The sequence below is a fragment of the Accipiter gentilis genome, chromosome 23 (assembly GCF_929443795.1).
Source record: "Accipiter gentilis chromosome 23, bAccGen1.1, whole genome shotgun sequence".
NCBI classification, from domain to species: Eukaryota; Metazoa; Chordata; class Aves; order Accipitriformes; family Accipitridae; genus Astur; species Astur gentilis.
Window position 1 is genome coordinate 13,048,791 of NC_064902.1, and position 26,609 is coordinate 13,075,399.

The following is a 26,609-nucleotide window of genomic DNA, read 5'->3' on the forward strand; positions in this document are numbered from 1 at the left end:
AGTACTCCACAACAGTCTGAACTGTCTGCAGTGCTACCTCATCATGAGGAAAACACCATTTCCTATTAAATAAATCATGTAATTTCACCTGGGTGCCTCTATTAAACTCATAAGCAAAAATACTGGTGGATTCATAACAGTTTTGTGATGGGCAAGAGCTCTGTGCTTGTATGCCCAGTTCAGATGAACTGGTGAGAAGAGCACCTGGACACTGCAGAAGTATTCAAGCCGATGTCAATGAAACACTTGTACAGTCCCAGCTACTGGTGCTAAAACACACATAAAAATAATCACATGCAGCCACACACAACAAATCTAAACCAATTAGAGAACAGTTACATCTTGTTTGTTAGTTTGGCTTTAATTAAGTTCAGCATCGTGTCTTTGTGAGGCATTAGTTTTGCTGGAGGCCTCCGCTGTTTTATAATTAACATCCTTTAACTATTCCATGTCCAGCCAGCAGGAACTTTAACCAGGGAGTTCTCCACACAAACACACAGCCAGCAGTCTGAATTTTGTACTACAGTATTTGTCTGCATTTCCCCCCCTTTTTTTTTTTGGCTTATTTCTTAGGATCTGTCACATGACACACTCGGGAAGAAGGCAGAGTCAACATCAAGAAAAAAATAAACCACTGTTTTCTTTGGACAGGCAAGATAACCATGATTTTCATACATTTGTACGTGTATCCATGATCCAAAAGTAAAGAGTCTCTTAGTCTAAGAGCCTGGAATGTAAACACTATCACAGCTGTTCATGTGGGTGAAAGGAAAGGACAGATAGAGATGCTGAAAGAGTCTCTTACTTTTGCAGGTGGTGTTCTCAACCACCTGACCTGATTCTGGTTTCATATACACCAGAGGAATACTGCAGCAATTGAGGTTTGTGTCTAAAGCAATACAAGCATGAGATCAGAGCGTGGGCTACAAGGTTATTCCTCTGTGAAACTGTACAAGTTAGATCAGTCTAGACAAGGAGATGCTACTCTAGCCTGAGGTTCATCTGGAGACTTTTTTTACGTTAAAACACCATCCCCTAGCTTTGTTATAAGGAATTATGTCTTTGCACATTAATTTCCCACTCTGTTGGCTGGCCTCCCTCTAAGAGGTTTTGTAGTGTCCTTAGGAATTCAGCTAGAAAGCAGCTCCCTGCCTTCTGTCTACAGTTTGATACTGGCTTGCAGATGAAGACTGACTTGAATGGCTGAGGAAGAGTAACAACTGCTCCATCAGAATCACTCCAGGTTTATTCCAGGGTAACTGCAATCACAGTTCGTTACCAGTCCTGCAGGTTATGTAAACAGCCAGAGTAAATAACAGGTCTGCAGCAAACAAGTAAGCAATGTAGCTGTCCTTTGAAACAATAGATGAAGCTTGAACACATCTGAATGAGGATGTCCACAAGAGGGACGTGGAGTCACGACTAACATGAAAGAAACACAAACTATTTCTTTGTCCTGATACCGTATGTATGTGGCATGGGCTCAGTTCCAGCATATTCCAAATGCAATGCTAGGTATCTACACTGACACCTATAAATGCTTGCAATTTTGCTGTCATCCCCAGTAGTATCTGTAGTGGGCACCCTCACTGCAGCCAAGTCTCACCTGCCTCTAAAAGACCGTGTCAGGACTCTCAAATTCAGTATGTTTCAAGAGGAACTTAAACATGCCATTTCTGGCCAAGTATCAGGGAGACAGATGAATGTGTGGTCCTGCAGTACAGGGTTTTCTGTACCTGAGTGTCTATAGACCCTACACTGTCTCCCCACTGCATAGAACACCCTGAAGATGTGGCTGGCTGCAAAGACACAAAGAAGCAGCTGGGTGAGAAGTTTGCTGATAAGGAGTTGTATGATCTTTGGCAATCAGAATGCCTCACATTACATTCAATAGCATCTCTTGGCTTCTGTCAAAACGGGGACCCAAGTCTGCACCTCAGTTACCTGAGCTGAGCTGCCTAACAGGTGTCTTAAGCTGATCAAGCCACCAGGACTTTGGTGGTATTATTTCAGATGGCATCATTTTTGGCATATATAATCTACTGATAGGAGAGGATGCACGCTCTCTGCCTGGTGCCCATGTCTCTTGGTGCCAAGACAGTGATTTTGCTCAGGCAACAGGAACAATAGGACAAGGAGCAATGGTTTTAAGCCAAAAGAACATAGATTTAGACTAGATATAAGGAAGAAGTTCTTTACAATGAGGGTGGTGAAACACTGGAACAGATTGCCCAGAGAGGTGGTAGATGCCCCATCCCTGAAAACATTCATGGTCAGGTTGGACGGTGCTCTGAGCAAGCTGATCTAGTTGAAGATGTCCCTGCTCACTGCAGGGGGGTTGGATGACCTTTAAAGGTCTTTTCTAACCCCAACCATTCTATGATTCTATGAACTCAGACTCTCAGCCCCGAATTCCCTCCATTCAGTCCTCAGACTGCTTGGGAAGATAAAAAGCCCTGCAGATGTATCTCATTTTCTAACTTTCCTTACAACTGATCCCTCCAAAGCCAATTGTCAACTACAAAAAACACCGTATAAAAGTGCACAGATAACAATAAGGAAACTGAAGCCTCCAGGAAAAAGAAAGAAAGAAAAAAAAGCAAAAACCAAAAAGTAAACCCAACCAAAAAACCCAACTCATGAGATTATTAAATAAACAGTGGGATATAAGTGGAAAGAGATTGGGGACACTTCTCTTGCACCACTTTCATGCCAACATAATTCAATTAGCACTGCTCCCTTTGAGCAAAGATTTAGTTCTGCACATACCAGATTTATCATTAGGCATTTGTTATATAACAAGGACCTTTTTAGTGAGCAACTTCAATTAACTAGTAACATCATGCCTCCCCTTTGTAGCTTCCTTTTTTGGACACAACTGCTTGTTGACATTAACCCTTCAATTTCCATGTTTTCAAACTTTTTAAAAGGTCATAAATGCTAGAAGACTGTGCATTATCTTATACTTGTGGTACAGAAGGGAAGGAGAGAAAGGTTTTGGTGACACCCAATTTTGCACACTTTTTTTGGATTTATTATGAAAAACAGATCTCTTGAACAATTTCTCAGACCTTATGTTCATGTTCTTCACACACTCAAGGCCAAACTACGGTCCACATTACCGCAGTTGCTTTGGATTTAGACAAATCTGCTGAGATGCTCAGTTACTGTGATCCAGACCAAGATTCATTTCAGGATACATTACTTTGCTTAAGTATGTAGTCCTCTTGTTTTAAGTACTTCCATACATAGCATACACACCATTTCAGGAGAGCAGTTACAGTGTGACAATAACATATTTGTAACACCAAATGGAACCACTGAAGATGACCTTTCTAATGTCATGATACGCTCACACTACAGGAAGATGTTTGTTAAAAGGGCCAGTCACCAAATCTTAGCATTTCCCATAAACTAGAGAACAGATGCTGAAAGGAGCACGTATGATGATCTGCGACATTTCTTTATAGCTTCATCTTCTGGCTATCTTCATGTGGGCCTGGAGTCCAGAGAACTTCTAAAAACATTGCCACCCACTTGGTTTCCAAACAAAAAATTATTAAACCAGCCACTCTCCTTCACTGTGCTCTACGTTTGTTTCCCTTCCCCTCCTAGTTCTCCTGCCAGCTTTATCTGCACAAGGCAGACTCCGATGAGTAGGCATCCCACCCTGAACTCCTAGCCTTTTCCTTGAGCCTAATCCGCTGCCCCATTCTGTCAAAGCTGACCACATTGCCACCCTCTGTCATTTGGGACCTCAGCCCAGCTTCAGGGTAGCCAAGTCTTCCTTCTTACACATACATCACTACATCCTAATGTCCTTTTCTTCCATAGTTCTGAAGTTCAGTCTTGTCCTTTGTCCATCGCAAAGGAGTGCTAGACTAGACAAGCTCAACTATCTAAACTTCTTTCCTGCTATTCTACAACAGCTAAATCTGTTATTCTACTGCTGGATTAACACCACTTTTTCAACCTGCTCTGCTTGCATCCCCTCCTCCTCCACCTTGACTGCATCCCTTCACTAGCATCCCAGCTTCTAGTCCATACCTCTAGAGTCTTCCACTCTGTCCTGCAATGCTCACATCGTCCTCTCTGTGGCTATGGGGTACAGAAAAAGGAAATGGGCTTACATTATGCATACAGTATGTGCAATGTTTTCTCCCTCCCAGAGAAGTTCTCTAGTAGTCTTGGGCTGTAAGCTCTTTGGGAAAGAGGTAAATACCTCTGCTTTTGCTGTGGTTTGTAACAGCTGATTTTGGTCAACCTCTTTGGCTGACACAGCAGTACAACATCATTACTATCTTTTCTGTGAAAAGGATGTTTCACCAGGGTAACCTCTCTAACATCCTAGATTTACCCTTGAAGAACCCAATCTCTTTTTGCTGAGTAACTTTAATCTTGAGTAAGGAATTCAAGGACATTCAATACATCTCACAGGAGGTACCATGACTTTTTTTTTTTAAGCCTGCACTGGTTTAACACATATATTAGCACTGACTTGACAAGAGCTGTTCTTTATTAATTTACTAGTATACATAAAGCTAAAGAATATAAAAAAAATATAAGGCCTAATTTGCTTCTCACATGGGGTAGTTCTTTAACAAGGACCGCTGGCATGGGAGCCTTCCATAGTCATATTATTAACTCATTTACTTTTTGGAACAGGCTGGTCACACCTGTGCAGACTGGTGCCAAACAGTACCAACTCCTGAACCATGCCAAGGAATTTTTTGGGAGAGTGCTAGATGACCAACAGCATGCCGGGGACAATGCCAATACTATAGACATATAGATGATTGAGTTCCCATCTCTGAGAATGTTTCTACCATGCTTTAGCATAGACATAGCCTTAAGGACTTAAGTGATTTTCTCCTGCTACCACTGTGTAAGTACCCATGCAAAATAACACAGAGATAATATCCTCTCTGGACTAACAGCTTAGCCACTGCTTTCATGAACAGTACGGGGGTGGGGCACACAAACATACACATATAACATTTTAGATTCTCTACCTTATAAAGTCAAAAGTGCTACAGACTCATTTGTTATATTTGGTAAGTTTATGTATAAACATTGTAAAGACAAAATTGTTCAAAAGCACAGTCCTAAGAACCGTACAAGGCTAGGAAGATTAAAGCTATTAAATATACAGAAGCATACATTGTCCAGTGATGTGTTAATCTGTGGTCTATAATAAGGCAGCTACTGACAGTGTTCAGGAAGAGCTTTCACAGCTTAAGCAGGACTCGGCTGATATGGATACACTGACGCTGGAGCCAGCTTTTTACACTTCCATGCAAAAGGTGGCATCTATACAAATGTAGAATACATAGAAAGCCTTGGAACACCTCTCCTGTGACATCAGGTAATCAGTGACTGAAAATATGCATTGTATATTTTAAAGTATTTGCAAACTACGTATTTAGGACAGGACTTCAGCAAATGCTTGCACTTAAAACTTATCCCCCCATTCCCACCCCCAAACTATTAATACCAACAGTCAAATGCTGAAGGACAAAAGAACACAGTTTGGCTTCAGTCAAACTGGTGAAAATCTGGAGCAACTCAGCTGAGGCCAGCGTAACTGAGATCAGAATTTGGCCCAGGCTCAACAAACTAAGCCAAATTCATTACCACACTCTTTCCCTACATGTCTGCATATTAAAGAGCACGTTTTTGGTTTTGTTTTGTTTTTTTTCCATAAGTGCACATTTCAGCCAGTCTAAAAGTACATTCTGTAACTGTGACAAAAATGCCAACTGACGTAAAGAAGCTCCACAGATTTAATAATATTTTGCTTGGAAATGGGTGTAGAAATGCATGCGTTTTCTAATGCTGTAGGAAACCCCTTTCTGGAAAGGAAGAGAAAGGAAACTTTTCCCCCACATCGAAAGCCTAAGCTTCAGCAAAGATCTCAGCAATGACAATTGTTTTTATCAACTTGGAAATTTTCTTTATTGCCTGGATGAAGACAATTTAATCAATATAAACAAATGAAAAGCAGACAGAAAAGAGACCAGAAGATTTTAGGCACACTGTATCAGTCCAGTACGAAAACCTTTCTTCCTGCCATCTTTTACTGTTATCAATTAAATACTTTCCAGGTCCTAGCCCACTGAATGTCAAAGCACTGAATGAAATAAAGTAGTTATCTGCCTGCCTCTTTGGTCTTCTTTCAAGAGAAAAAGTTAAAAACTTGCCAAGCTCTGCCTCCAAATAAACAAGTTCTTTGCTAGTCAGTCTTGGTCCATATTCATGAATGTGCGCTGTAAATAACCCGGGCATAGCTCTGAATCTGAGTGAAGGAAGGGGAAAGGACCATACTCACGCAGCTACAAGTGCACCAGGTGGAGTGCAAAAAGCCATGGTGGAAGGGGAAGGATGTCTTCATCCCATAGCATCACCCATCTTCGTACACCATGTCACAATGAGACTTTGACTACACTTTCTAGCACTAAGACAGAGCTATACCAGACAGTTATTTTGGATTTGACAACAGCAACTAAAAATCAGAATCTAGCTCCCAAAGCCAGCATACAGTTTTCTCAGTAGCAACAGAATTGTTCAATTTACCTCTCCAAGAATGAGAGAGGTCACTTACTTCATTTTCTCTTGCGGTGCAGCAAATTCTGGAGGGGGTCATTGGGACCTACAGGAACATCAGCTGGGGAAGCATTCTGGGGAACCTTCAGAAGAACCAGATTTATGGTCAGTTTGTCTTTTCTGCTCTATTCCTTCAGTTTTTTTCCTTTATCTCAATGACTCAACCTCCTTATGCGTACACTCTCAGGACCTACACTCCTAGGACACTCATACACCTCCCCTCTATGCATGATCTGTCCGTGCAATAGCTGTGGACTGCTGCCTTGCTCCTCTCCACCTTTACCATCCATCTCCACATACCCCGCTTCCCATAATCAGCTCCAAGTCTGGGCCTGCTAAGCTGCTGGAATGGGAAAGAGGAGGCATCCAGGTCTGCCCAAGAAGGGAACTGCATGTCAGAGTACCATGGAGCACTGGTACAGACTGCCACCTTCAAGGTGTGGAGGAAATGAGTGGCAGAAGCACCAATCCATCTACCATTCTTCAACCCCAGCAGCTGCTGAGGCAGAAGGAAATCGACTATTTGCAGCAGCATGCTGTAATTTTTCCTTTGGCTTAGGCAAAGAAGTCATCTGCTGCTCAGTGCAGCTCCTGAACCACCTATCACTGAAGCCAGCAGTCAGCCCTATTGTCACACTTGAGAGCACTAGCCCAGTTCATGGTCATACTGAGGCACATTTAGACAGCTGCTGCCTCAAAGTCAGCGCGAGCAACTTTTGCATTCACTTTAAGGCTGGTCCTCACTGCCAGATGTTCTCGAAGTGGCTATGGAGTAAATTAAGTCTGGGCTTAATAAAGACTATTTATGCCGTCTCACATTTAGCAAAGCTCATGTTTATGGGGATTTATTAGGCACTTAACTGCATGAAAGAGGAAAATATTTGCTTGTAATTTCAATTGCTCCGTATGGCTCTCTGACTCAGTGGCCTCTGAAAGCACACAAATATTTTCCAATAAACAAAGAACTGGTTCAAACTGCTGTCCATTGAAAATAAGAGACTGAACACAAACAGATTTGATTCATAAGCATTTTTTTCTCCCCACAAAAAAACCTGGAAAGGATCCAAGTCGGTTTTTTTTTTTTACTGTAATGTGACGCAAGTCTTCAGTTTGGATGTCTACACGGGGCAGTGACTCCTTCAGGCTTCATGGAGCAACTGACTTCACTAGATAGTGAAACACAGCATTAAGCTTGCTGCTGTAATAATCTCAAAAGTACAACAGCACATGGTCATCATTTTGACTCTTGCTACTAACCAGCTTCAGTGAAGACTGAACCAGAGATCTCTTGCATGCAAGCATCTTCCAGACTGAATCCAGGTGTAGAACTATTAACAAGTGACTTTCCTTTGTAGGTCAAATTTACATACATGCGCACCCACATGAACAGGACCCAAAGAACTCTAAATAGCAGAGAAGTGGAAATCATAAAACCAAGCAATAACTAAATAACTGAGTCACTGTGTCAGATTAGTGGCTAGGCTGAACAGACAAAAATCAGAGTCAAAGAAACTGTGCCTTTTTGTATCAAGAACAATGTGTTTCATTATCATTAAGGCTCCTTGTTTCCCTAGTCAACAGTGACTATGACAGAACTCAACAATTGCTATTGGCTTTCAGTTTTCAAGTTGTCATAAAGCTTTTTATTATGTTGTCAACTAGCATAATTTCCCCTACTTACTATGCAAATAATTTTCTAATTGTTCTTGCTTTGTAGCTATTTCTCTACATCTCCTTTCTGACTACAAAACAGCCAAGGCACAGGCCAAAATGTCAAACTATTTGTAGGCTGACATACTGAACTAAGCGTTTCCTCAGACAGAGCTCTTAGACTTTAACTGGTATTTGTAGGTATTCATTCTGGACTGTATCTTCTCCTCTACTCCCTGTATTTTTGTACATTCCCATCTCAATATACCTTGAAATCTTGGTTTAAGGCCACTGAAACTGGTCCAAGAAAAAGACTCAGACAGTCAGACTCCATCCACTCTCCAAGAGACTCACTCTTAAGAATTTGGGGAGGTAGGGTGGGTGGGTATTGTCTGTTTTGTTTTTTTTAAAATAATCATTCATTTACTTTGGTAGGTCTTTCAGACTTAAAAACCACTGCCAGTATGAGTCATGTACCAATATGCAAACTGAGATGAAAGTATGAAGTGTTAAACTTTATTCAGAGAATATTCATTGTATTGTATCTAGGGGCTCACAATATATGCAGAACTCCTCTGGAAACTGATCCACAAGTAAGTGATTTGACTTCAGGCAAACTTAGGGAAAAAAAGTATTTGAAGGGAAAAGCTCTCGGAATTCCCTCATTTTTGATAGCCACAGTGAACCACCTCGTTTCTTAGCATTTATTTTACATCTTAGTAGGCCATATTTCCCTTTCTGAGTGCACAGTTTCTATATGTGAAATAGTCACAATGATTGATAGGATAAGCTGTTACAGTGAATCATATCAGTGGGTTTAAACATAAAATCAGAAAGATATTAATAACTTGATACTCTGGGAATGAGAAAACTACAAAACAAAACAATTACTAACGTTATGGCTTACAGAATATTTAACAAGCCATATATTAACACTGGCACTAGTGTGCTGAACAGACTCTGATGTCCCCTAGGAATGGATTTCTGTGTCTGTTTGCTCTTCATACCACAAGGCATCTGTCCAAAACTGCATACTAGGAAGAATGTGCACATTTTTGCATCTCTAAGAATTGTGAAAAATCTTCTATATGTCAAAAGTTTCACTCCTAAAACTATTTCAATCAGTTGGTTCCATTTCTATTTTTCTGGTTCATTTCTGGCTTATTTTTAACAAAGGAATTTTATATTTCTTTACAACCTTGCTCATCACATAATTAAGGCAAGCTGCCTCTCTCTTCTCCCAACTGTTTTCATTGAGAAACAGGGTCTCTAAATCAACTTTTGTGTGAAAGAGTTACTCATTAAGAATTACTTTTTTTTTTAAAAAAAAAAAAAGGAAGCTTCTGGATCCAAGGCAAAAAAGTAATCTTTTTTTGACAGAAGACAGAATTTCCTCCCTCCTCAATGGAAAATTTTCAAAACTCATTACAGCAGTATCTTAACTCTGGATAGAGAGAGATCTTATTTCTCTGGTAATACTTTTCTCAGAGGATGAGGTGTTTCAAATAAAATGAGAAATTAGTTAGAAAGAAAACAATGAAATTCTACACCACACAGCTACCCACTTACTTCCATTTAAAACAAAGAAGGTAAGTTTCTTTTGTATAGTGGCATTTTCTGTTGAGAAATACTGCTTAAGGAAACAAAATTAGCTTCCCACCAAGTGACATACATTTAACATTTTCAATACAGAAAACACGAGAGGCTCAAACATGACCTGCTTGATGAGTGATACAATTGTCCCTGCTCAGAGCTTCTTTATGTCCAATTTCTTCCCATAACTGCCGATTTGTCAGGCAGCATAATTACTGGGAAAGTAGAATGGCATTAAGAGACTGCAGGGGCACACATCTCTCTACACCAGGAGTAGTATCTCTTTCCCCTCATAAACTGCTCCCACCTAAAGAACACTATCTTGCATTCACCTCCATTTCTCACAGGTAAACCATTACCAGTAATATTTAAACCTCTTCTTGGGTTGCCATATTATTCTTAAGCCAGTCCCTGAGCTTTATGATTTATAAGTCTTACATTTATTATATATCAGCATATTATACATAGGCATATTAACATACGATTTTTCACACCATCCTTGGCATTATGTCAAGATTAAGCATCACACACAACCATGAGAGAAGACTGATATATGGAGCATAAGGTTGGCACAACCCAAGTGTTTCACATACTGCCTTTTGCTTTTAGGGGACTATCACCATGAGGAAGACTCATTCAGTTATTTATCATTTCTCCCCTTCAGAGATTACAACAAACTAGGATCTTTACCATGGACTGTGAATCATATAAAGCTATGCTACATTCTGGAAAGTCCTTGATCTCATATGGGTGCAGATCAAACACTTCAATCCTACTGTCAAAGAAGGAAAAAAAGTCTGCCTTCACAGCATTACAAATCTCATGATTTCATTTTGGAGCTTGTGATCAATCAGCTCTCAGTCTTGTGATTACCAAAAAGTTCCAGCTTCCACTTTAAAAAGTTACCATCTAGTTTCACTGCCCATAGAGAACAGTATAATCCTATAGTACCCTTAAATCCCAAATGGTTCAAAGACTAAGCCACAGGATGCAACGTGTAACTCTGTGGGTAAAAAAGACTTCTTTTCACTGTACTTTGGAGTTAAAATCCTTTATTATTGCTTTTCCTGCTTTGTGGAAAATACATCTCCCCCAAAAGTTGGTATTAGAAAATGTGTTTTGAAATATCAAAAGCACTTCTAGATTCCAAAAGCTAATTTTGATTTTTTTCTTACAGTTCCTCCATGGTTTTTCATTATTCAGTGTTCTGATAGTCACAGCCAGCAGTATGTAAGGACTTAAACCGATATTTAAAAATTTTAACTACTGCTCTCCCTCTACAGGAGAATAAAAGATACAAGCATTCTCAATTTTGCAACAGTCATTATATAAATGCTGAGTTTTATTCCACTGAGTTAGAAGGAAGTGTTAATTTAACATCTCATAGTATCTAGAAACTGTAGCTTTTAGAAAATAAATTGTTCATTTATGAAAAAAGAGCAGCCTGCAGATTTAAAAAAAGACAGACTGATGTGTCAAGTGGCATTTATTTCCTTCCCTTTTCTGATGCTTCAAACTCAAATCATTGTTGTAAACTATACTTACAGTTATTGGAATGGGCTTACTCCTCCTAATCAAGCAAATCTATCACTGTGGATTTTGCTGACCAGGAATGACAGGAGTAGCCTTGAATGGCATAATGATTCGGCTTCCTCTGCTTTGACATCACAGACTTGGAAATTATCTTTTCATTTATACCCATGGTTTTGAAGATCCAATATTCTCCTAGACAATAATTTAAAAAAAATCTGACTTTGATTCTTTGTATGATTCACCCTTATATTTACCTTAATACAATTGTCTACAACACTGCAGCAAGAGGGACTAGAGCCTTACACTTACCTTATGTTCCAAATTGCCACTCTTTGAAGCTTAAGTGACAGAAAGGATAAAATTAGCTCTTCTTTCCCTTTAAAAAAAAACCCAAACTCACAGAATTAAGATAATTCCCTCCAGCTGCTTCCAGTCTTCCATATTGTAAAGTTCAGTAATTTAGATTCAGTTTAGTACCAAAAGTGATAAATGGGAATACTAACGGTGTATAAAACCCTAAGTACAATGAACTTGCTTTTAACTGTATTGTACTAAGTTAGACTGGAAAAAAATCAAGTTCCGAACAGGTCCAGATAAATCTAGAATTCCAGGCCTGATAAAAATACATACATGAAGTAAATTATGTATTAGACATTGGCAACAAGTAGTGTGGTCTCCAAACTAGTTCAGTGAATGACTCAGATGTTGTACAAAACTGTCAGATTTACACTGCACAGATCAGCTGAAACGCTTCATGATTACAATAATAGTTTGTATGCATCTATGCCCTGACATTTTTTCTAGAGTGCTTTTGCAGTCCTCCCCCATACAGAAATTCCTCTTCTACCTTTAAACCAATAAAGAGCAGATCATTACCAGAAGGCAAAGAGTACTCCAACCAGCTGAAAACACAGAGGGGAAGTAAAAATGGGATTACACAAATTACAATCTGGCCAGGGGTCTGGGATTAGAAATAGAGAGACCACTCCAAATCTTCAACTCTGTATCTGCTGATCTCATAACTGCAATTCCTCCCACCTCCCTTAAGATCTTGCCCTAAAAAAAATAACAAGGTCATAGCCAAAATGCATGTTTATTTCAAAACTCTCAATACAGCCTTTACATAAACAGGTCCTGTAGAAACTACTGGAAATTACACTGTTAAAACCAGGAAGGAAATGCCCATATTGGAGTCTTCAGTATCACATCCAGCAGCTTTCAAGGTCGTCAAATTGTTTTCCCCAACAACTCCTCAGGACAGAACCATCTTTCTTTTTCACATCCTATAATGTGTAAACAGCCAGGTGAATAGGCATTGTGAGGTAGCCAAAATAATTAATTGCAATTCCTTAAGAACAAGTACCTTGTTTCAGAAACAAGGAAGCTCTAAGGTAACTAACTCTGCTTTAGCAACAATGCTAGAAATGACAAGAAGGCCCCTTAAACATGAAGGAAGAGGAGAAAGGGAAAGTAGGGTTCAGAAGAGTATCACTGTCACTTTAAAAGTAGCCCCATGTCATCTCAAAAGAAATGCACCTGTGGTGAAAGGTGAGCAGTGAACAGCTTTACTGCTCCAAACAATATGGGCATTTGCTTTTTTTCTTACTCATGGCCTAATGTGAAAGGAATGCAGCTGTCTGACATCATAATGGTTTCATTTCGGTTTTGCACCAGATAATTCTCCTTTTAAGTTCTGCCACCTCCTCTGTCTTATTTGTACTGTTCAGGGTAACACATAAGGCTAGCAGGACTGAAACTCAACTGGCTCTTTCTTCATAGAAAGAGCTGATGAGCATCAGCTTCTGAGCTGCAATGCAAGAGCAGAGAGCACTCGGGCCCTACAGGCTACAAGAAATGTCCCCAAATCACCCACCATCAAAGTCTTCCTTCTGCCATCTGCAAGCCCTCCCCTAGCTTCAATGTTGCTGCACCTCCACCTTTTCTCAACCATCAAAAGCAGAGGTTTCAACCATCTGCAGTGGAATGAACAGGGAGAAAAGAGATTCTTATTTCACACAATCATCTCCAAAGCTCTGCTCTGCCAGAAGCACTGATCTTGTTCCCAGAAAGGAGCGAGTTGAATCTCCTCAAGAGATGCTGACAGTCAAATAATTCCCACCTTGAAAGCCTGAGCATTTGAACCTAGCAGCCATGGCAAGATCCAGCACTTCCCTGCATCAGCCCCAGCTGTAATGTGAGGCCGATGGAGGTGCTTTTATATTTAGTCACAGAATAAATCCATAAGAAGCAGCTGAATGGTTGCCCTTTCAGCATAGTTGTGATTCAGCTTTAGTTCCAGATAAAACCATCCTGTTTAGTTCTGGTAAAACAATTCTTTTATTCACAAGAAGCAGGTTAAAAAGGCATCTGCTTCTGGGTTCCGTGACTTCCAGACAGTATACTGGAAAAATAGAACATGGGCCCCCTCTCAGGAACCATCAGTTCTTCCCAAAGAACATCAGTTTTTAGTCAAACTGTTACTCAAAGCATGTAATAGGGTTTTGTTTTAGTTCAGTTTTGGGTTCATATTATCAGAAACTTCAAAACAAGAGGTCAGACTCAAGCTGTGATTCTGCAGACATTTCTACCACACCTTCCCTCCACCACAGTTGTCCCCTCCACTTCCCCAGGATCTGCTGCCATATCTATGGTCCATCAAGATGAATCAGGTGAGGGGGATCCACAAGCATGAGACATCAGCATCACCATGACTTCCTCACACTTCCAAGGCTGCTGAGCAATGTGAACCAGTTTAAACGAGACAGCCATAGTGGACAGCCTGTATCCAGGAGAACACAGCTCCATAGGGCCCCACACCCTAAATCAGGCATTATTACGAGGGCATGAATTTATCGGCTGCAGAGAACATGCACTACATACCTAACTTCTTATATATTTTTTTTTTTAAATACAACTGCTCTGCCTATCCCTGGTATTGTGGGTCCTGTTGTTCACCCAGGCCAGGTACAAGGAAGACCTGTGTCCTGCCTGAAGCTCCCAAGTACAGCACAGTACAGGAATTAACCAGTAGCCAGGAAGGCTGCCTGACCACACTAGTGCTCTCACTGCTTGGAAGAAGAGATCTGAGCAGGAACATCAGGCCCCTGGCTGTTCTAGCCTTAACTACAGGATGTTCCTTCTACTTTTCTCCACAAGCCTTTTTTTGTGGAAGGGCTGCATTTGAAATGGCATCCTCAGGCACGCTTCGTGTTAGAAAACTACTGCCACCACTTTGTTTCTGCTGCTCCCATATTTTTATTCCCCTTCACCAAACTCTGTACCCAGAAGTCATTCCAACTCTTCCCACCAAGCTGGAGTCAAAGGCACCATGTGCCAGTATAAGCACACACACACGGCAGTGGCAGACAATGCTGGAGTCACTCTTTGCCCTTTAAAACATGTTCTCCAAACTCCTGAGTTTCCCACTCTCTGGGCTATGCATAACTTTCCAAGTTTTGGGGGGGTGGGAGGGAGTGATGGTTTTTTGGCTTTGGGGGTTGGTGTTGTGTTTTTTTAAAAAGGAGGGAGAAGAAAAGAAAATCTTGCTCAGACTACAATTTCACTGCTCCAAAAGTCAGTTTGCCTGTCAATACTAAAGCAAGCAGCAAGCCAGGTCTGTCTTTCTAAACCTCTTACTTAGCATTGATTTCCTCTTGTTCTAGCTTTTATCAGACCAAGACAGAAATAAAGAGTTTAACTTCTTAAGTTTAATGGGACAAGAAGTATTTCTTACCACTCTATGCTTGCCTCTATTTTTGCCCCTTTTTGTTTAGCCCTGTAGCTGCATCTTATTCTGGCCTGAACCATCCTTCCTTTCTCTACGCCTATTCCCTTTTACAGCTACTCCTGCGTAAATCAGATTTCTCCTGAATAGCTTCTGTTAATCTGACAGCTCAGCAGGGACTAATCTCATTGCTTCCTGCCTAAAGATAAATATCTGCCATGGCAAAAACTGATCAGAGAAAGAACGGGTGCTCTAGGTCAATAACTATCTTTGTAGCATTGAGGGGGTGGGGACACAGGGGAAGAGAAAAAAGCACCTCAAGCAGTATCTTTACCACCAAAACAATAGCTCTGCAATATGCACAAGAAGTCAATCATGTCTACCTATCCCCTGGATGACATCAGAACTGCTGAATGTGGTATGCAGCTTCTACTAAAGGCCAGTGTGGATCTTCGCTATTTAACTCTTCCAACTTTTTTCTCTTATTGACCATTATTATTCCATTTTACACTCTCAATAAGGCATCAAATCAGCTATCATCACCTGAACAGTGATAATCTTGAAAGGTTACAACCCTCATTGTTAAGGGGCAATAAGCCAGCAGAGAAAATTTAACCTAGTATATAACCTCTTCTGCCCTACACATACATCTACTTCCAAGTCTAGCAGAAGTTCATACCCTCATTTCTTCCTCACCCCCCACTCCTGATGCACTTTCCAGGAGGTCAGTTTCCTGGGGTAGAAGCAGGAGGTAAGAAGATGACAGGGCTTGTGGGTATTTCAGGGTGGGGACTTATCCTATTAACCCCAGGTGGGTTGTACCTCATATTACATCAGAGGTGCCACAGAGCTCACACGTTCAATCTCTTAAAGCCTGAGGGTATCAAGAGAAAACAGAAGGAAGCCCAGATTTATTATGTTCAAATGATCACACCTTAAGGCACATCCAAGCCTGACATATGATTTGGGAATGACAGGAGCAGATGCTGTAAAATACATTTAAAGAACAACACATAATTGTGATAGCTCATAACATCTTTCCTTCAACTGGCTGCATTTGCTGTAAATCCTCCTGCTTTTTCATTACCCTGGCAGGCAATGGGAAGCCTTACCTTCCAGGGGAGTACCTGCACCATTAGCTAACCTCCACCAACTAGCCACCTCAAATAATAGTGATGCCTGGAACAAGCACCCCATCAAGAAATCCAGGAGGTGATTACTGATGTATTTAAACACACACACACTGACTCTAGTCTCAAATGACAGAGCAGGAAGAGAAGCCAGCTGCTTAGGTCCACTAGGAACACCTGGCTAGTCACTGGGTACCCAATGTTCCTGGACTTGCTCCCCGATTTCAGCCTTTTCCTTTACACTCTATTCTCACACCCAAACCCACACCAATACTGAGAATCAGGCTGGCCTGGCCTAGAGGAACACGGGAGAAGCAAAACAGCAGTAAACAGTGACATCCACAAACAGTGGTAGGCCTTCTGGTTTACAAGCAAATGATGAAAACAATCAAGACATACCATCACACACAGTTGAGGTGTCATTGGTGGCAGCTGAGCAGAGGTTTAGACACAGAGACATCTAGTCCCCACCACAGCAGCCTCCAGTGGGCCCTGCTAGCCCACAGACACAGCTTGAGACCAGTTCTCAAAATATGCATTTGCAAGTGTCACACACTGGGGAAGACAGTGCCAGTTTCAAGTTTTGTTTGAGAATCAGGAATCCAATTTTTTGTTCCTTTTCTTAGCTGGCTTCAATCTCTCTCCTTCTAAAGTCACATCCTAGAGGAAATAATCAGCATCTCCCATCACTAGAAAAGTGTGTCATGGTTTCCTCTTGGCTAGTTGCAATTCCAAGGAGCACCACTGTGAAACCATATCATGTAGAAAAATAGAGCCTCTGAGCTGGGCATCAGAGGTAACAACACTGTCTACAGGGGAAATGCACACTGATAAATCTTCTCAGTAGCAAGCTGATGATTTTGCTGACAGTTGAGCTGTACATGACCATTTGAAGGAGACTGCAGTCTTGTCTTGTACTCAAATTCCCTCCCATCCCACTATCTCTCCAAGAAATCACAAAATACAACCTAATGCAGCAGCCTCCCAGAGAAATCAGGTGATTTCTGCCTATGGATTCCCATCTTTGCTACAGAAAAGGCTGCATTTTTTTTAAACTTCTGGGTAACTGCCATGCTGTTATGTTACCAATTGCAAGCATAAAAATACAGGAAGGACCAGTTACTGGCTTATCAATGAGTTAGTTTGGCTGGGAAGCTTACATCATATTTTCATCTTGGAAAAGCTGATGTCCCTTTGTTACTCAAGAAAGGAAACGTATCATCAATAGTCTCAAGTCTTTGGAGAAGCTGTTTAAGCACTCATTACCATCCTGCCCCATCAAGATCATCTCTCATTTTAGGGTTGCATCAGGTTTGGGAAATGAGAGAGAACATAGAAATTCAACAGGACAGCCTCCTCCTGTCATTCAGCCCACTGCAGCAGTAACACAGCATTGGGAATGTGCTGCTTGGGGAAAAAAGAAAAATCATGTCCAGTCTTAAAGAGAAGATCTAAGTCAATTTCCTAGACTCAAGCACTTAGACTCTGCAAAACATCATTCTTGGATCCTAGTTTTACAGCCTGATCCTAGGTACGCATCTAGTTTAACCAAGTCAATCTTACCCATTGTGAAAAGCTGATAACCTCAAGGAGTTAACTGCTAGGAAACTTTTTTCTAGATATACGTTCTTCATTTTCCATTGCTCAATTTAACTAACACCTGCAAGTTATAGCCTTGATCTTGGCTGCTCCCTGAGCAATCCTTTTCCTCTGTCTGGATGCTAATGTCTTTCAGAGTCTGTGAATGGCTGTTAAACATTTTACCCTAATCAGATTAAGGCAAGACTCTAGCTTTTTTTTCTGTTCCGTACCAGCTAAGGAGAAAAGCAGGGTACAAGGCATCAAGTCTCTAGGGAGAAACAGAGGAACATGTTTAGTTGAAGGGGTCAAGACATGGGAATGGAGAGTAATGAACACTGTAGGAAGACCAGATTTGTGTAATGCAGCACCACTATTTGCAAGCAATTTTGCCTCACCAATTTCAATTAGAAGCAGCTAGGAAGGTAAATTTGTTGAGTTTCATAGACTACAGGTGAAGAATCAAATAAAAGAGCAGAAAGAGGAGCAGGAAACAAATGTCCCAGTACATAAGCTATTACTACAAACAATTACAGAGAATTTTGTCTCTCTGAAGTGCTTTGTACACAGTAGCTCAGTAGGGCAAGCCCTACTTTTCAGGGGCTATAAAGGCTCTGCACACTGCAAGAATCTGAACATCAGTCAGCCATAATGCAGGCTCATAAACAAAGCAGCCTTTATGACCCAGTTCAGCACTTTTTTCCCCCTCCCTTGCACTGCACTAGGCAGGGTGACCTCAGGAAGTTGCATATGCAACAGAAAATCATCTGCTTCCTCCCTTAATATGCTCTCACATCAGTTTCTATAATCTTTAGAGTTTGCCCTGCCTCTTCTGTCTGCAATGCATACATCTCACTTTGGTTATCAAGAAATTCAAAGGAACACTGAAGCAAGCCTCATGACAACTGCAAACAGATCAAAATTACCAAGCAGAAACAAGGAGCTAAGCAATTTAACCTTAACAGTATTAATGTCAGAGGAGTGAGACGACTCTGAGGCAGACCCCCAAAGCAACAGGTTAAGCAAACACTGGGTGTGATTTCTCAGCTGTTGGTTATATGTCACAGTTCGAATTAATTTGCCTTACAAAAGGCACTTATATACAATAGTGATCGCACAAGGTCACAATGACATTTGGCCCTCTCGGAGTGGCTAGTTTGCTCCTCTAACCCCTTTGCTCATTGCACTATGCACAACAGCTTTGGTCTCAGCCACTTTGATAATCAGCGGAGCTATCTGAGTTACAGAGCTTCACATGGAAGCAGAATCTGGCCTCAGGCTTAAAATACACCTTCAGTTGACTAAATGTGAGACTCTGGCAGTGAGCACTGCTGGAGCCTACTTTCATCAAGGGAAGCTGCAACACGCAGAGACACATGAGGGAAACTGAGATCCAACCACACATTTCAGCAGAAATCCAGAGGGTCACAATTGTGTAACTATTGTCACAAGTTAACTAACGGCAAAACAACATAACAAAAACCTTCCTGTTCACCTCCTAGTACAAACATTTCTTCAGAGTTTGAGAAGGACCCCAAACCTCTCTGCACTGAAGAGGCACTTTGGCATCTCTTGATGCAGGGCTGAACCTTCACCAAACAGAAGGAGGGATGGAGGGTTCTGAGCCACGAAACCCTGAAGTCAGGGGGACATCAGGGTGGTTGCTATCTCATCCAAGGCATGCATACCTGAGCAGGACACAACTAGTTAATTCTGTTGCTGGCAACTGCAGCATTAAAAACTTAAGAGCAGAGCTTTTTGCATATGAATAAACATATTAATTGTTTCTAACCCCATCTGTACTATACTTTGTCCTATCAGGCTTCACCACCTTTTGGTTGCTTACAAATATCTCAGTTCATTAAGTCTAAAGATTTAAAGTTTTGACCCTTTTTGTCATATGCAGAGACACTTTCCTACTGTGTTAACATAAAGGTGCTTTTTCAGCATGTTTTCCCACATCTGCCTGGCTCAGAAGTGGCAGAACACCTCTTGCATGAGACACTCTGGGAACAGCCAACATGAGAATTATCCAGAAAACCTACATGGGAAAGACAGATGTTTGTATGGGAGAAGAGCTGCCACTAATCACAGCTATTACAGCACTGAAAGCTATCAGTACAAGTCCATGTTTAATGGAACAATATGTTACAGTACAAAACATCCTACAATAAGATACCAAAGCCTGATCTGACCCAATTCCCAGAAGCTGTACTTTATTAACAAGTGTTATTAACTTCAGTGCAATTACTCACATAGTCAAGGGTATCCACAAGCAAGTCCTGATTCAGTAACCTCTACAATATGACTAAAGTTCTGGTATGTGGGTAGTCAGCATTATTTAGGATGACTCAGGTTACTCTAAATATAAGATACTCACTTTGTCTTATAGCTTTAGAGGTTTGTAAACCATACGTAAAGTGATCTCATCATGTGCTGTTTTGCATCTTATTGCTCAATCAGGTGTTGCTAAACAGAAGTGTTAAGTAATCTATTGTATAGTACACAGTATTCCATAGTACTACACAGTACATAGAACTCCACTCTAATTCTAGCAGCAGTTTGCTATGCAATTCCTGGTAGAGACAATAAATTACTGTGTCCTGTACACTTTACATTAAGGGCTGCAAAGACAGCCTTGCTGGGCAGTGACAGATCCGATAAAACTGAGATACAGTGATGTGTAAAAGGAAGAGAGGGGAGATGCATGCAAGCCTGAACTGGGTCACAGTCGGTGGAGTTGTGCTAATTTATACCAGCAAAAATTTGGTCTTGAAATTGTGCATACAAAGTATTACTCATAATGTAACTCTCCCCAGATTAAGAATTCAGTTCTGGTGTTAAAGCCTTCTTGCCTTCAAGGAGGTCACGGATTCAACATTAAGAAGTTGAGGGGAGACAGGGAAGAGATGCACGGGCCATAATTCTTCCTATTTCGGCTGCCATTTTTGGTCTTTGAAAGTGTCTCCTATCTCATGCCCCTTTGGCTGATTCCTTGTGCTAAGGCAGAAGAGATAAATCAGCATTCCTGTGCTTCAGATACTCCAAAGGTTTACTGTTGTGGCTATTTTGTGGGTATTAAGAGTCTGAAACATCTTCCTTTACCTAGAGCCAGTGAGCACAACAGCTTAAGGAAGAGCCCAGAAGAATTCATGATGAAAACAGATCTCCTGAAAGAGAATTATACCTTCTGCTGCATGCTGAAGTTCTGCATAAACTTGTCTGCTTGCCCTAAGGAAAATCCTTTGCTCTGAGCAGAGTGCCAGCACCATGAGGAATCCTGTCCTTCATCCGGCTGTGGAGCTGTTATTCCTTAGCTGACTCTGATTCAGCAAGGAGACCTATGCAGTATAGAACACATCACTCTTGCCACCAATCTACTCTTTGTAGCAGAGCAGGAGGAGCCTTTAGTAGAGTGAGATTAGCAGAAATCCCTGCATAAATTCCCATCAGTTGTGCTAAGTAGGTAGCATATACACATCTCCCTTGAGACAGCAAGGATACAAGCCCATCCAGAAGAGACTTTATCTATCAGTTGGTGTCTGCCACCTTCACAAATGGACCCGTCTGGGTTGAATCCATTCCTGGATTCAAGTCTCATAACTCTGGCTAACAATTTGTCCCTTGCAGCAGGCTACAACACAGAATCAACTGCTACTAAAAAAAACCCGCAGGGTCTTCAAACTGAAGGCTGGAGTCATTGGTGCTGCCAAACCCTGAGGTGCTTTCATCAATTTCCTAGACTCTGCCACAAGAAATTGCTGTATTACTTCTTTGTATGGAATGAAACACCCTAAATTTTCAGAATAAGGTGAAGCACCACCATTCCAGGTACCACTAAGTTCTGCACACACTTTCATAAACTGACTTTGCTGCTGAGGACAGTCTTGCCCCTCATGCCTGACTGCCCCCCCCCCCCCCCCCCCCAACAGGCTGTCTTAGCCTGGTTCATTTCAATAATCAGATTTACACTGAGGCCCTACAAACTGTCACATTGATACAACCCAGCAAGAGAGAGAGGAGGCAAGGGAGAGGAGCAGGTATTACTTGGACTACCTTTGCCAACCAAAACCACACTCCTAAAACACCCCTCAGGTGAACTGAACAGCTATAGTCTATTGAGCTCCTTGCTGAAATCCTGGCTCCCACCCAAGACAATACAGTTCTTGCAAACCCAGGTTAAATTACCTTCAAGTTATATGTGGTCATTTTGCTTCTCAAGTACAAAAATCCCCACAAAAAAACCCATACGATATATTCCCCTCCCATTTCCATATGAAATTTGCTCCTATACTAAACCCAGCTTAAAATCTTCCATCATTCAAAACAGGTCTAAACTTCCAAGCAGTGCAAAGACTTCAGTAGCAGCAGCAATACAAAGGGTTCCACCTAATGAATTAGGATCCAACTCAGTTAACAATTCTCTGTAAACGCACTAGAAATACCATAGATAAAAGCCAAGGAGACACAGTTTGGGGAAGGTCGTGATGGACTTTGCTACAATTCACAGGAAATTTCCTCATTTTATTTAGAGAAAAAAGCAGCAAGAGACAAGCTATTTGATTATATGCCTAAGGTGACTTGAAAAAATGGGGGCACTGGGAGGCAGACCATGCTGGGATGTACTTCACCTGCAGATCTGTACACAGGAATTCAGACAGGACATGCACTAGCTGCAATGGTGTAGACTGCAGCACATAGATGACAGTCTGTGCTATCCCCTTATTGATCTATGATCAGCTTTCTTGGACTATCTTGTCATACACCATACATAGCCCAAGTAAATTAAAATAGGTATCTGATGAGTCCTACTCCCAGTGCCATATCCAGGAAGAACCAGAAAATTTCATCTCCAGTGGTACAAGGGGGACAGATCAAGGACAACTTCTACCAGCTCTCTCCTTGCCTTAAAAGAAATCATTACCCTTACTTGTCCCAGACACTTAAGCACATGCCGCGTATGTGCAATAGCCCTATGTTTTAGAGACATGGACATAAAGGGCAGGGTACAGCACACAGGCAGGTTAAGGGGTGCAAGGAAAGCAGGCTGAAAAAAACCCAAACACCCCACACCAATCTCACCTAGTCCACACTTTTGTGAAGATCTTATTTGACAGTAGCTGCCAAACCTTTTGAACAAACAGTTTTTAGCCTGAAGAGATCATGGACTGTTTGCTGCCCTTCATTTGTGGGTAGATGGCATTGCTTCTTCTCCATAGCTGAATGACAATGTTTTTTGAAAAGCCGATTACAAAATGGGAAAATTGCAAATACTTGTCTGAGCACAGATTGCTTTGTTTGCCTGAGAGGGAAGGTGTTTATATGAAGAACAATCACTCCTGTACCGGCATCCTCAGAGACAACGCACATTCACAAACGCAACTGAGTTCCCACAACAGCTCCTGAGTGAGCACGAGCACAAGCAGCTCACTGGCTTCCAGTGAGATTAATTGAGCACTTTCTCAGTGCTCATCTCCACCCAGAAGCTGGGATTCCCAGGCCTGCAGTAAGTGATCCACCATCAGCCATCTGTCTTGCTGTCATCCCCATTGAAGTAAGCATGTTTTATTTCTTACCATTTACCTCGCCTTCATGCATCGCTGCAAAACAGAAGGGTACTGTTTAGGAAAATTACTCTTCTACATAATTTGAGGACTTGTGGTTGGACATAACACATTATAAAGAAAGCAGATCCAAAGGTCAGTGCTCCTACAAGTGCTCCCTTCCATCACCCCAGAGTTGTAATCTGGCAATTCAGGCTGGGCTTTTATGTTGGCATCTTTCACAGTCCTGCATAGGGTCCCCTGACCCTTTCCTGCAACAGCTCCCCAGCTGTGGAGAGACACACCACATGCTTTCATTGCCAAGATCTTGCACAATTTACTTCCAAGTCTTTAAGGCAGACTCTGCTGCCTGTTCTGGGCTCTGGCTGGAGAGGAAGGAAAAGTGAATGCTTCCATTTTAGCTTCAGATTATTTTAAACACATGATGACAGATGCTCTGCAGTGGGAAGGGACTCTGGCTGCTTCTGCAGCACGAGTGGGCACAGGCACACATGCACATAACTGCAGGAGATGGGGAAAAAGAGCTCAGCACGTGTTCTTGGCCAACCAGGTGACCCTGCTGCATCCTGAACAGTAGTGACACGATATGGGCTCTGAATTAGGTGTCTCCCATTTCTAGGTCACAGGTTTCTGCCTAAACACCACATGTTAAAAAACCCACAGGAAACAATTTAACATGAAAGTAACTGAAAGCTCCCTCCCTCCTTGGTATTTGTCTTACCCAACACAGCCTGGGACTGCTGCAGCATAATGACACTTTCTGCCAGGCTCCAAGGAGGAGCAACAGATGCTTCTGGTGCAGGGAACTGTACTCTCTTCTGTGAGCTGCTATAGCTCAATCTGAACTGGACCTAAAAAATCCAAAATTTGGGAAAGAAATATTTGCAAGCAGATCTAAGCATCACAGTCACTCCCTTTCCCAGAGTGGTCTGGGCTAGCTTTGTCACCTTTTTGACTGCCAGAGTGTGCTGAACTTTGCAATGCCAAGTCTGTCTTCAAGTCTCCACAGCATAAATGACTTCCACAGGCACTTACTTTCTCTAATATCCAAGACGATGCAATTTATCCAGTCAGACACCAAAGAGTTATCTCATATTCTATCAAAGAAGTGTTACACTTCAGCTTGTCACTACATTTAAGAGGATTTCCCACAGCTTGGGGATATTGTCAGTTTAAGTCTATAATCACCTCTCTACCCATTAGTCAGCACAGAGTACAGTTAGTCTCAAGAAACCTTGCTCGACACAGGACAAGGTTGAAGATCAGAGCAGGAACAGGAATTGCTGGAAACCAACATTTCTGAAAAAGGCTTCAACACCACTACACCAGGATGTCCCTGCCAAAAAGGTGCCCACTGGCAACAAGCAGTGATGAGAAGATCATAGAATCATTTAGATTGGAAAAGACCTTCAAGATCATCGAGTCCAACTATCATCCACGCCGACTAAACCATGTTATGGAGTATCCCGTCTACACGCTTTTTTAATACCTCCAGGGACGGTGACTCCACCACTTCCCTGGGCAGCCTATTCCAATGTATGACAACCCTCTCAGTAAAAAAATTTTTCCTAATATCTAACCTAAATCTCCCTTGCTGCAACTTGAGGCCATTTCCCCTCATCCTATCTCCAGCCACCTGACAGAAGAGACCAGCACCCCCCTCACTACACCCTCCTTTCAGGCAGTTGTAGAGAGCGATGTCTCCCCTCAGCCTCCTCTTCTCCAGACTAAACAGCCCCAGTTCTCTCAGCTGCTCCTCATAAGACTTGTGCTCCAGACCCTTCGCCAACTCCGTTGCCCTTCTCTGGACACGCTCCAGCACCTCCATGTCTTTCCCATAGTGAGGGGCTCAAAACTGAACACAGGACTCGAGGTGCGGCCTCACCAGTGCCGAGTACAGAGGAACAATCACCTCCCTGCTCCTGCTGGCCATACTATTTCTGATATAGGCCACGATGCTGCTGGCCACCTTGGCCACCTGGGCACACTGCTGGCTCCTATTCAGCTGGCTGTCAACCAGCACCCCCAGGTCTTACTCTGCCGGGCAGCTTTCCAGCCACTCTTCTCCAGGCCCGTAGCGCTGCATGGGGTTGTTGTGACCCAAGTGCAGGACCCGGCACTTGACCTTGTTGAACCTCATACAATTGCCCTCAGCCCATCGATCCAGCCTGTCCAGATCTCTCTGTAGAGCCTTCCTACCCTCCAGCAGATCAACCCTCTCTCCCAACTTGGTGTCATCTGCAAACTTGCTGAGGGTGCACTCAATCCCCTCATCCAAATCATTGATAAAGATATTAAACAGAGTGGGGCCCAACATCGAGCCCTGGGGAACACCACTTGTGACCCACCACCAACTGGATTTCACCCCATTCACCCCAACCCTCTGGGCTCATCCAGCCAGCCATTTTTTCACCCAGTGAAGAGTACACTTGTCCAAGCCATGAAACGCCAGCTTCTCAAGGAGTATGCCATGGATCTTTGTGGAGTGTGGTCTGATCTCTACCATACGCTCCTAACTTCGGAACTGTGATAACTGTTCCCCATTGCCTACAGAGATAGCCAGGCACATCCAGATGCTATTTCAACAAAGGCCTTAGTACAGGCTGAATCACCCTGCAGGTACACAGTGAGCCCTCACCAACAAGTCAAGGAAGACCTCATGAGTAACAGACACCTGATTGCTGTAGCCAGTGGGGACAACTATCATCCTTGCAACAGTAGCAACACAGACTTCAGTCACTTGGAAATCATGAAATCAAACAAAAGAATGAGAATTCAAAAAAATAAAGGAAAACATTATCTTTTTAATTTTCTGGCTTTTTTGAGGTATGACTCTCACTGTGATTTATGACTCCATATGCAACAGCTTTAACAAAAAAAAGAAAACCACCACAACAAAGGGCACTAAAAAAAACAGGGCACTATCAGCACAATCCTATACACTTCCCAGTCTACAAAATTGTACTGAAAGCCAGTCTTCCATTTCAGAGCTTCATCCAAAATCCCTCAGTTTTCCTGCAGTCATTTTTGCAGCTCTAGAAACATTTTGAGGTGCAGACCCTGAGCACACAGTCTCTCTACACCCATGCAATCCATTTGTCACCTACACAAGACAGCCACATACCTATTTTTCAAAACCTCTCATGCTGCTGAATGACACTGGCTCCACACCTTCATAAATTTCCTTCAGACAAGACTTCAGAGGCCCATTCATTAGCCATCCAAGGTGTCCCC